Source organism: Rattus norvegicus, chromosome 6 (assembly GCF_036323735.1).
Source record: "Rattus norvegicus strain BN/NHsdMcwi chromosome 6, GRCr8, whole genome shotgun sequence".
Classification (NCBI taxonomy): domain Eukaryota; kingdom Metazoa; phylum Chordata; class Mammalia; order Rodentia; family Muridae; genus Rattus; species Rattus norvegicus.
In genome coordinates, this window is record NC_086024.1 from 138,097,214 (window position 1) to 138,108,709 (window position 11,496).

Genomic DNA, 11,496 nt, shown 5'->3' on the forward strand with positions numbered 1-11,496 from the left:
TCCGCTCCCTGCTGCCCTCTGTAAAAGGAAGCTTCTTTGCCCGAGCTTGAGAGTGGTCCAGGTCCTTGGGAACAAAAGTAAAGTTTTAGTAGGCAATTTTTACAGCGTGACCATCTGGCGAAAAGGCAATATCGGGGTTCCACCCCATAGCCCGTGATCTCCTCAGCCATTTTTTTAAAGACAGGATTGTAGTACATGCAAGCTCTCTCCTGTGGGGCAGGCCTCAAATCCAGTCATAGAACAATCATTCACCCCATAATAGTCTTCCCACTGTCGCACTAGTGGGCACATCATGCTGGTCAGGTCAATACTGAAGCATGCAGGGTCTGATGCTGGAAAAAAACATCATGGATGTCTCTCTCCCCCAGCATCCTTCACAACATCTTCTGAAAGCCAGAGCCTGGCTGTTCATTATACAGAGTGGGCACAGAGCTGAGGAAACGATTCAGTTGGTAAAGTGCATAGAATGCAAGCACAAGGACCTGAGTTCTGATCCCAAAAGTCCATGTCAGAAGCCAGATGTGGCGGCAACTGTTGCTTTCAGCCCTAGTACTGGGGCTATGGAGACATGAGGATGCCGGGGCTTGTTGGCTAACTAGTTTACACAAGCAGTAAGCTCCAGGATCAGTGTGAGACCTTGTCTTAAAAAATAAGAGGAGGGGTTGGGGATTTAGCTCAGTGGTAGAGCGCTTGCCTAGGAAGCGCAAGGCCCTGGGTTCGGTCCCCAGCTCCGAAAAAAAGAACCAAAAAAAGAAAAAAAAGAAAAAAAAAAAAAAAAAGGAACCCACTGCTCCCCACCACACAGGCTTCCCGAATCTTGCTTCTCTGATGCACCAGGTAGCCCTGCCCCTTCCTACCTGTCTTAGCCAGGGTTTCTATTCCTGCACAAACATCATGGCCAGGAAGCAAGTTGGGGAGGAAAGGATTTATTCAGCTTCCACTCCCACATTGCTGTTCATCACCAAAGGAAGTTGGGACTGGAACTCAAGCAGGTCAGGAAGCAGGAGCTGACGCAGAGGCCATGGAGGGATGCTACTTACTGGCATGCTGTGTTTATTCAAAATGCTCTTCATGAGACAGAACAAAGTCTGTGATGGGCATTTCTGAGACTTCCTTTGTCAATGCAATAATCGGATCTCTTCACCTTAGCTTCAGGCAGAGTTTCAGACAAGAGCAAGAAGTAGTCACATTCTTCACTAAAACACCACGAGAACAGTTTCTATGTCACACATCGAAATACCTCACTGAAACCTCTTGGGCCAGGTCTGCGCAATTCAAATCATTCTCAGTAGCAAAGTCTTCCAAATTCCTACTAGGATAGCCCAGTAAGCCCCATTTAAAGCATTCCATTGCTTTCCCCAAATCCACATTCTTGAAGAACTGTTCCTCAAAGTGCTGAGGAGAGGACCAGGAAGGGGTGTGCTGGCCTTCTGATAGAGACTGTCGGCACAGTCAGTAGACAGTCCTCAAATGAAGACTAGGGATAGAATCTGCAGTCTTCAATAATAGTCCCGCAGAGGAAAAGGGTGAATTGAGCAAAAAGACAGATCCAACCACAGACCTCTTTAGTGTTGGCATCCCAGAGAAGAAACAAAAACAACATGAAAAGATACAATAACAAAAACAACATGAAAAGCTACAATACGCGTACCCCTCAAATGGCTAATTCCATTGTCAGAGGATATCCCCAGTGAAGAATTCGAAAGAATGAATATAACTATGTTCAAACCATTCAAAGGAGGCATTAAAATACGCCAAGAGGAGACCATCAAACAGCTGAACGGAGTGGAGACATCCATCCAAGATGTGAAAATCGAATAAAGAGGTGGAACTGCTGAAGAAAACCCACGTTAAGGTGATTTTGGAAGTGAAAGTCAACAAGCCAATGAAAGCCTCAGCTGAAAGGATCCCGTGGGAAACAATGTATCAAAGCTGGATGAGAAAGCTGTTTGTTGTTGTAAAATATATAAATGAAAAAGTATGGTTGTCTTTTATCCCGCTGGGTCCGCACCGGGGTGCCCCAAGATATCTGCTAGATAATGTTTCGGAAACACATCCCAGACGCACTTTCCTACACTCAAACCCCCACATAAAAGAACACACAATACAATAATCTTAGACCCAATTGATAAGATATAATTGCCCACTTAAACATACAAAGCCTGGTACCATCCATCCCTTAGGAACATTGTAAATACACAGGGCGGAATCTTTTTTTTTTTTTTGGTTCTTTTTTTCGGAGCTGGGGACCGAACCCAGGGCCTTGCGCTTCCTAGGTAAGCGCTCTACCACTGAGCTAAATCCCCAGCCCCCACAGGGCGGAATCTTAACATCACCTGCCATGGCTTCTCCCCTCTCACTCTTCTCTGTCCTCCCTTCTCTCTTAGTCTCTTCCTCTTCCTTCAAACTTCTCTTCCGCCCATCCTTCCTTCTCCTCCAATGACAGGCCTCCTTCTATCCTGTACCTGCCCCTCACCTGTACTTTACAAATTCAATGGGGAGGTGGTTCTGGTGAAGTCACCTGAGTTCTGAGTACTGGACTAGGCAGCTGTCCTTGGGGCAGTGGAATTAGCATCAAAATACAGATAACTTCAGGACTAACCACAACAGAGGTTTACTCAGTTAAGGTCAGTGATTGAGAAAAAACAAACAAACAAACAAACAAACAAAAAAAAACAAACAGGCTCTGGGCATGATTTGGGTCATTGTGAAAAGGGCCAACTTTCAAATTCTAAGCACAGAAGAAGGCAAAGAATACCACGCCAAAGGCATAGAAAGTCATAGAAGAAAATTTCCCAAACCTAGAGGAGATGCCCATGTAGAGACAAGAAACCCACAGAACACCGAACAGACAGGACCAGAGAATAAACACTCCGTAACATTTTACAGTTTAAACATGGAAAGCACAAAATAAAGAATGGATATTGGAGCTTTTATTTAGTTTATATATACGTGATGACGCTGTAGCTGTCTTCAGACACACCAGTAGAGGGCATCAGATCCCATTACAGATGGTTGTGAGACACAATGTGGTTGGTGGAAATTGAACTCAGGACCTCTGGAAGAGCAGTCAGTGCTCTTAACCACTGAGCCATCTCTCCAGCCCAAGAATGGATATTAAAAGCTGCAAAGGGGAAAGGTTCAGTTATTCATAAAAGCAGTGGATGATAACACTTGACTACTCAGTAGAAATTGTACAAATATTTATTAATTTTTTTTATTTATTCATTTATTATATATAAGTACACTGTAGCTGTCTTCAGATACACCAGAAGAGGGCATCAGATCTCTTTACAGATGGTTGTGAGCCACCATGTGGTTGCTGGGAATTGAACTCATGACCTCAGGAAGAGCAGTCGGGTGCTCTTAACCGCTGAGCCATCTCTCCAGCCCACAAATATTTATTTATTTGATGTGTATGGGTCTTTTTGCCTCTGTGTGTGTGTGTGTGTGTGTGTGTGTGTGTGTGTGTGTGTACACCACATACATACAATGTCCGGACAGGCCAGAAAAGAGCATCAAATCCTGTGTAACTGGGGTTACAGATGGTTCTTAGCTGCTGCATGGGTCCGAGGCACCAAACCCAAGTCCTCTGCAAGAACAACATGTGTTCTTAACCGCTGAGCCATCTCTGCAGCCCCACAGTAGAAATGTTTAAGGCCAGATGCCTGGAAAGACATATTCCAAGTTCTGCAAGACCACAACTCTCAGGGTATTATACCCAGAAAAACTATTAAAATTCAAGGGGAAATAAAAGCTTCCCCTAGCGGAAACAGAAGAAAGGTATCTGTGACAGTAGGCAGCTCTTCAGAGGACATGGGGAGTAATGCCTCAGACTGAAGAGAAACACCCATTCACATGAGGGGACATGGGCTAAATCGAGCGTGAGGAGGTCTGGGGATGGGAAGTGCTGGGTGGCAGGAGGCTTAGCCCCAGTGAAGGGTTCCTGCATTCAAATCTGCAAACCTCCACACAAGAAAAGAACAATATGAGGGGATGTAGAACACAGGCAGCTTGAAAATGGAGGGAGGGGGATTTCAGATTTAAGTGGGAATAGGGGGATTGGAGGACTGGGGAGAGGAGAGGGTTAATTTGGGTTAGCCAAAAGTAAGGATACATGAAGTTGGAATGTCCCTACTCTGTAAGCTAAAGTTTATAAAGTAATTTGAACAAAGTATGTGTATGGGTGACCAATGTTGCTCTCTGAAGAAATGAGCTAGGGTGGGCGTGGTGACACATGCTTTCAATCCCAGCACCCAGGAAGCAGAGGCAGGAGGATCTCTAAGTTTGAGGTCTATATATCTTATTCCGGGGCAACCAGGACTACACAGATCCTGTCTTTAAAAAACAAACAAACCAAAACAAAAAACCCAAAACCACCACCACCACCACCACCACCACCACCACCACCACCACCACCACTACCACCACCACCACCACCACCATCACCACCACCACCACCACCACAATACCAAGACATGGGTTATTAAATGGAACCTTAACTGCTTACAAGCTATTGGTCAGTAAGACTCCAGAGAAACTGAAGACAAACCAGCCTTTGTTCCTGGCTGTCCACCATGACTAGACAGTAAGACCTTACTGCTGAAGATCCACGTATTTTGGATGGAGAGCAGAGAAAATTCCATCTGGCCCAGCCAGGAACTCTGTCCCTGCTGACTGGTTTTCCGAGCACAGGAGGCTGCTGTGCCTGCTGTGGTAGGGTGGGAGGGACTTCAGTGGTCTCTCTCAGAGCTGGACTGAAACAGGATCAAGTTAGTCAAAATTCCGGCAGGTGTTGGGGAGGAGCCTTTGAGACCCACCCTTGGTGTAGGAGTTATTAGCAGTTGCTGTCTGCACGGGGGAGGGAATGCCACTTTCCCTTGGGGACATGGTCTCTTGTAGGTTGCCACCATGCTCGTGTGTATGTGGGCACCGCTAACTGGACTTTGGTTATTATTAATAATGATGATAAAAGAGGGGTGTGTGTGAGGAGCACTAGAAGAAGTTGTGGGGAAGTAGTGGCAGACACACGGGAGCAAACTACATTGTATATCTATATGAAAATTTCGCACAATAATTAGGGGGGTGGGGAGATGGCTCAGTGGTTAAGAGCCTTGGCTGCTCTTCCAAAGGTCCTGAGCTCAATTCCCAGCACCCACATGGCAGCTCGCAACTGTCTATAGCTCCACTTCTGGGAGATCCAACGGTCTCACACAGACACACGCACGGTAAACATCAGTGTACTAAAATGAACAATTAAAAAAGCGTTTTAAAAATAAGGTGAGGAGGGTTGGGGATTTAGCTCAGTGGTAGAGTGCTTGCCTAGGAAGCGCAAGGCCCTGGGTTCGGTCCCCAGCTCCGAAAAAAAGAACCAAAAAAAAAAAATAAGGTGAGGGATAATAGAGGAAGACGCACATGAACAGGTACATACATAAAGCGCACACACGTATGTTCACTTCAGCAGCATACATACTAAAACTGGAACAGTACACAGGAGACTAACGTGGCCTCTGGGCAAAGAGGACATTCAAGTTCTTGAAGCGTACCATGAAAACCCAACCGCTATAAGTAAATGAATAAATAAATGTGCAAATTCTTGAAGCGTACATGAAAACCCATATGCTATAAATAAATGAATAAATAATTAGGTGAAAGTGGGGCACTTGCCATAGACTGGCTACGGTGATCTCTGATTTCCTGCTGGTTCTTGGGTTTTCCTTATCCTCTGTTCTAGTCATGGCACGGCTGTCTCCGTCACAGCACCTTCACGTGGCTGCTCGGCTGCCTCCGTCACAGCACCTTCTTCACGTGGCTGCTCGGCTGCCTCCGTCACAGCACCTTCTTCACGTGGCTGCTCGGCTGCCTCCGTCGCAGCACCCTCTTCACGTGGCTGCTGGGCTCTCTCTGGGTTCTGAGCCTCTGTGGGCTGTAATGGGAACCTGGCTGCCTTGTGTTCCACCCCTTGCCCGCCCGCTGCTGCCTTATCTTTAGGCTTGAACTTACCAAGACCCTGAGGGTGGTTCAGGATCTCGGTTGTAGAGTCCCTTTCCCTTTTCTTCTGGACCTTGCCATTTTAGTTATCGGCCACAGGCACTCCTCGGGCTCACATTTTGGCTATGATAGTCTTACTGAGTGGCCTAATCCCCCCATGCCTTGGCTTCCTCATCTTAAAGTTGGGGCATCATTGCGAGCACTGGATGCAGCGGCAACCTCGTGGGAGGGGCCGGAGAAGGATCTGTTTTTGGTGTCAGATTCTGTCTTGGTGGGATTTTGGGGAGAATATTGGTGAGTACACGTGTTTAACTGTCTTAGAGTTTTATTGCTGTGAAGAGACACCATGACCAAGGCGACTCTTAGAAATGAAAACATCGCATTGGGGCCGTCTTACAGTTCCAGAGGTTCAGGCCATTATCATCATGGTGAGAAACATGGCATCCTGAAGGTAGACTTGGTGTTGGAGGACTGAAGAGTTCTCCATCTTGATCCGAGGCCAGCCAGATGCAGGCTCTTATTCCACATTGGGCTTGAGCATAGGAGGAGACCTTAATACTCACCCCTACAGTGACGTACTTCCTCGAAAAAGGCTACGTCTCTTCCAGTAAGGCCACAGCTCTTAATAGTGCCACTTCCCATGGGCCAAGCATATTCAAACCATCACAACGTCTGAGTGCAAGTCTCAAAACACGTCTGCATTTTCCAGAGTCTGTTTGTGTCCACAGGGCCTACTGTGTAGCCCAGGTTCAAACTTGAGATCCTTCTTCTGCAGCTTATGGTAGGCTTGTACCACCACCGTTGGCAAGGCTGATTTAATAAGTTTATCACGTTTAACTAGCTTAATAAGACTTCAGTCTTGGGGTTGGGGATTTAGCTCAGTGGTAGAGCACTTGCCTAGCAAGCGCAAGGCCCTGGGTTCAGTCCCCAGCTCCAGAAAAAAAAAAAAGACTTCAGTCTTATTCCATGAAAGGAATGTTATGGATAAAAGAATAAATGTATTTTATCAGCCAACAAACTGCACTTAGAGGCATTTGTGCTGACCAAACGTTGGCATGGAAACCACAGCCTCTTGGTACAATCAGTGCTGCAGAACATTTCGATTAGGTGGAATTAATAAATAAAATCGACAGTCATAATGGCTGCAGAAACCACGAGGCTGCCCTTGGCTGTGGGTGAGCACGGTGTGAATTCAGTTTCATTGCTGAAGACGGATGAGGAAAGGATTCTATCTGCCATTTGCAGCCAAGATCAAGAGGAATGGCTTAGTGGTTCAGCAGCATTGAGGAATGCCCTCTTTGCACTGTCTGGACTCTGGCTGCAGGAGAGAGGCCTTCTGGGAATCAGTCAGTGTTATAGCATTTCAGGGGCAGGGACAAGGGGAGGGACTAGCAGAGGGGCGGAATTTCATAGAGACCTCTGTGGTCACTCCTAAGGCATCTGGCTCTGGTTGAGGAGGGACGCAGGCTATGTATTCCCCTTCCAGTACTAGGAATGAGTGTCAGGAGCTTACGCAGACAAGTCCTAGGGATAGAGGCTGTCTTAGTCAGGGTTTCTATTCCTGCACAGACATCATGACCAAGAAGCGAGTTGGGGAGGAAAGGGTTTATTCAGCTTACACTTCCACATTGCTGTTCATCACCAAAGGAAGTCAGGGCTGGAACTCAGGCAGGTCAGGAAGCAGGAGCTGATGCAGAGGCCATGGAGGGATGTTACTTACTGGCTTGCTCCCCCTGGCTTGCTCAGCTTGCTCTCTTATGGAACCCAGGACCACCAGCCCAGGGGATGGCGCCACCCACAATGGGCTGGGCCCTCCCGACTTGATCACCAATTGAGAAAATGCCTTACAGCTGGGCCTCATGGAGGCATTTCCTCAAGAGAGGCTCCTTTCTCTGTGATAACTCCAGCTCGTGTCAAGTTGACACACAAAAACCAGCCAATACAGAGGCTATGCCCCTGATGGGAGACAGAAGTCAAGAAGGACTTGGTCAGTGAGTGAGCTGGGTGTTATACCGAATGGGCTTGGGATCTGGCTGGGTGGGACTGGCAGAGAATGCACTGATGCAGAGAGGCCACCAGAGGGTGCCCAAGCACTGTAATTTGGCGGCTGAAGGCAGAACAGCTGCTGTAGGACCTGAGGGAGACCTGCAGGACCTGCCATGTTGACTGGACCCTGACAAGACACCGATAACCCCAAAAGTGAGCAAACTTTGGCCTTCCCAGGGAGGGGCCAATATCTTGGTCAAATCCCGATGCTCATCTAAGCATTCGGTTGGAGTGACTTGCTCCCTGCAGGGGTGCAGGGAGACATTTTAGGCAGAAGAACTTACGGGAATTTTCATTCAGAGACCCCATTAGGAATGGTCTGAGGATATTGTCCCAGACAGAGGCCCAGTAGCTGCTGTAAGAGATTCCAGAAGCCAAGTGGCCAGCCTCTTGTTGGAGAAAGGTACGGGGCAAGCTTAATGCATAGGACACACAACCCAGAGAACGTGGGCGTGGTTGGGTGGAGGGGTGGGGTTAGGAGGAGACAGATTAGGCTGAAATATATGTCTCGTGAGGAGGATGTTAGGATCAATAAATTCAATAAACGAGTTGACTGGCCCTCAGAGCAAACACCATAACGTGACAAAGTATAGTATTTGCAACCAGAAGATGGCTAGTGGCTCATTCCTTTAATCCTAGCACTTAGGAGGCAGAGGCAGGCAGACCTACGAGTTTGAGGCCAGCCTGGTCTACACGGTGGGTTCCCAGGACAGTCAGGGCTACACCGGGGAATTCTGTTTTGAAAAATCAAGAAAACGACAACAACAGAAGAAGAAGAAAATACAATTTATCATCAGGAAGCAGAATAGATGCAGGGAGGAAACAGAAAACGCCGTGAAAATACTCACAAACAGAGCTAAGACCCAACACCCTGGTACCGACAGCAAACAGCAGAGGCTTAAACTAATCACTCAGAAGAGATTCATGCATCCAAGTAAGAACCACCCTACCCCAGACTGACTTTATAATTAAAGTCTACAACTGAAAACAAAGACACAGGGCCTCAGGGAGTGAAGCGCTTGCCCAGCAAGTGTGAGGACCTGAGTTGGAATTCTCAGAGCCTGTGACTGTAACGCACAGCTCCTTGGTATGACAGGAGGAAAAGATCCCTGGAAATGTGTATTCTCCGCTACCCTGGTGTATGCAGCCACGAGCGACAAGGAGACCTTGTCTCAAACAAGGGGAAGGTGACGAATGACACCCAAGGTTGTCCCCTGACATCTACACGTGCCCATGTCACATGTGTGTCTTCCTCTGAGGCTTTTGGAGAGGTGAAGGACCTTGTCTCGCTCTCCCTGGTCTCCAGACTCCCCCTTGTTTGGGAGAGCATACAGTGACGCAATCAGACACTAGGGGGCAGTTAAGCTCTGTGCTCTGGGGACCCGGCAGGGGCACAAGCTGCTGAGGCCCCCACAAGTTCACCTGCACATGTGACCTGATGGGGCTGACTGGCCCAGAGCTGTGCCTGACCATAGTGGCAGACCCTGGTTGGTAAGAGGCCTCACTAGGTCTTAGAAACCCAAGTACTGGAGATACAGGTGGGACTGGTATCCCCTAATTCTGTAGACATCCCTCACCCCAGTCATAAACCATTTCTGCTCTTGGCGTAGCCATGTGTCCATAGGGGAAGTGGGAGCCCAGCCTTCCCAGAAGCCTTGCCAGTAACGGTGCAATACTACCCACAGAGCCTGGGGGCTACCACAAGGGGGCACTCGAGCCTCAGGGTACCCCCCTGAAACTTTGGTGTAAACCTGCAGTTATAAACCCATAACCACCAAGTACAGGGTGCACACCCCTTACCTTCTTGGGTAGATGGGACGCATGCTGTGTACACAGTCAGGGGATTGCCACGAGGGGAGCCTGAGTTATGGGGTGACTTACTGCACTGCCTGGTTTTGTGTGCCATCTTGACACGAGCTAGAGATATAGCAGAGAAAGGAGCCTCCCTTGAGGAGATGCCTCCATGAGACCCAGCTGTGAGGCATTTTCTCAATTAGTGATCAAGAGGGGAGGACCCACTGTGGGTGGTGCTGTTTCTGGGCTGGTGGTCCCGGGTTCTATAAGAGAGCAAGCTGAGGAAGCCAGGGGAAGCAATCCTGTAAGCAGCATCCCTCCATGGCATCTACATCAGCTCCTGACCTGCTTGAGTTCCAGCCCTGACTTCCTTTGGTGATGAACAGCAATGTGGAAGTGTGAGCTGAATGAACCTTTCCTCCCCAACTTGCTTCTTGGTCAAGTTTGTGCAGGAATAGAAACCCTGATTAAGACCCTTACTCAAATGCAGTATGCGTCTGCAACTCTAACTTGATGATCATCAAGTGTTCTCCTACCTCAACCATTTCTACTTTCTTTCTCCTGAGCCTTCTGGGAGTGGCACGGTGTAGTGTGCTCAAGTGACCACACGGTGGCAGCAGAGCTCTGTTCCTGTGGACACTGACCTGCTTGGAGCTGCTGGTTAGTCTTGGGAGGGCAGGTCCCGACCACAGTGGAGGCTATGGAGCGCAACACATGCTCCGGTTCTACCCCCAAATAGGATCAGTTCTCACCTGGTCCGGACTCAACTCTAAACGTCCCAGAACTGCCACACCTCAGTGGCGACCCTCTCCTAGACTGACTACAATTTGGTCAACCAGAGAATTTTGGCCAATAGTGAGACTGCAACACCATTACATAATCTCTGTTTCTACCAGTGTCGGCCTTTATTCATGCCCTACTCATTTGTGATACTTTGAACAGTGCTGGAACACACACACACACACACGGGGGAGAGAGAGAGAGAGAGAGAGAGAGAGAGAGAGAGAGAGAGAGAGAGAGAGAGAGAGAGAGACATATACACTCTCTCTGAGTATGTGTTTGTCACCTGTGCCTGAGAGTCTACCTGCCTAGGTGGGGTCAGTTGAACCTGGCTTGGCAGAGCCTGCAGTGGTGCATCTAGCCACCAGGGGGCACATGAGCTCTGCATTGTGCGTTGTGCATTGTGGTGCTTAGTTGACCACCCAGTGTGATCTGACTCCACCGTTCCTGGGCAGGGACTGACCATGCTCCTTCAGTGTCAGACAGTGACATCATGCCTTAGAAACTCAACAGCCCACAGGCGAGTGCAGGTGGGGTTGTCTGGAGACACTGGCCCTCAGTATTCATTAATTCCATCAAAATTTCATGTATACTACTTCACTTCAGTCATAAATCCTCTTAGTGTGGGGTGTAGCCACGTACCACCTGGACGTAGAGTCTAGGCTGCTGAGGAGCCTGGCTTGGACCTTGGAACCTGCTGCCAGTAACTATGCACATACATTGCTGTGCGTAGCCTGTGTGAGGTGGACATGAGCCTCTGGTTGTGCAAACTCCACCCCCACCTTGACTGTCAAGTACAGGGCATGCACTTTCCTTCCAGCCTTAGACACATGGGGCGCGTGGCCTTTCCCATCGTAACTGCATAGCTAGTCAGGGCATGCGCCC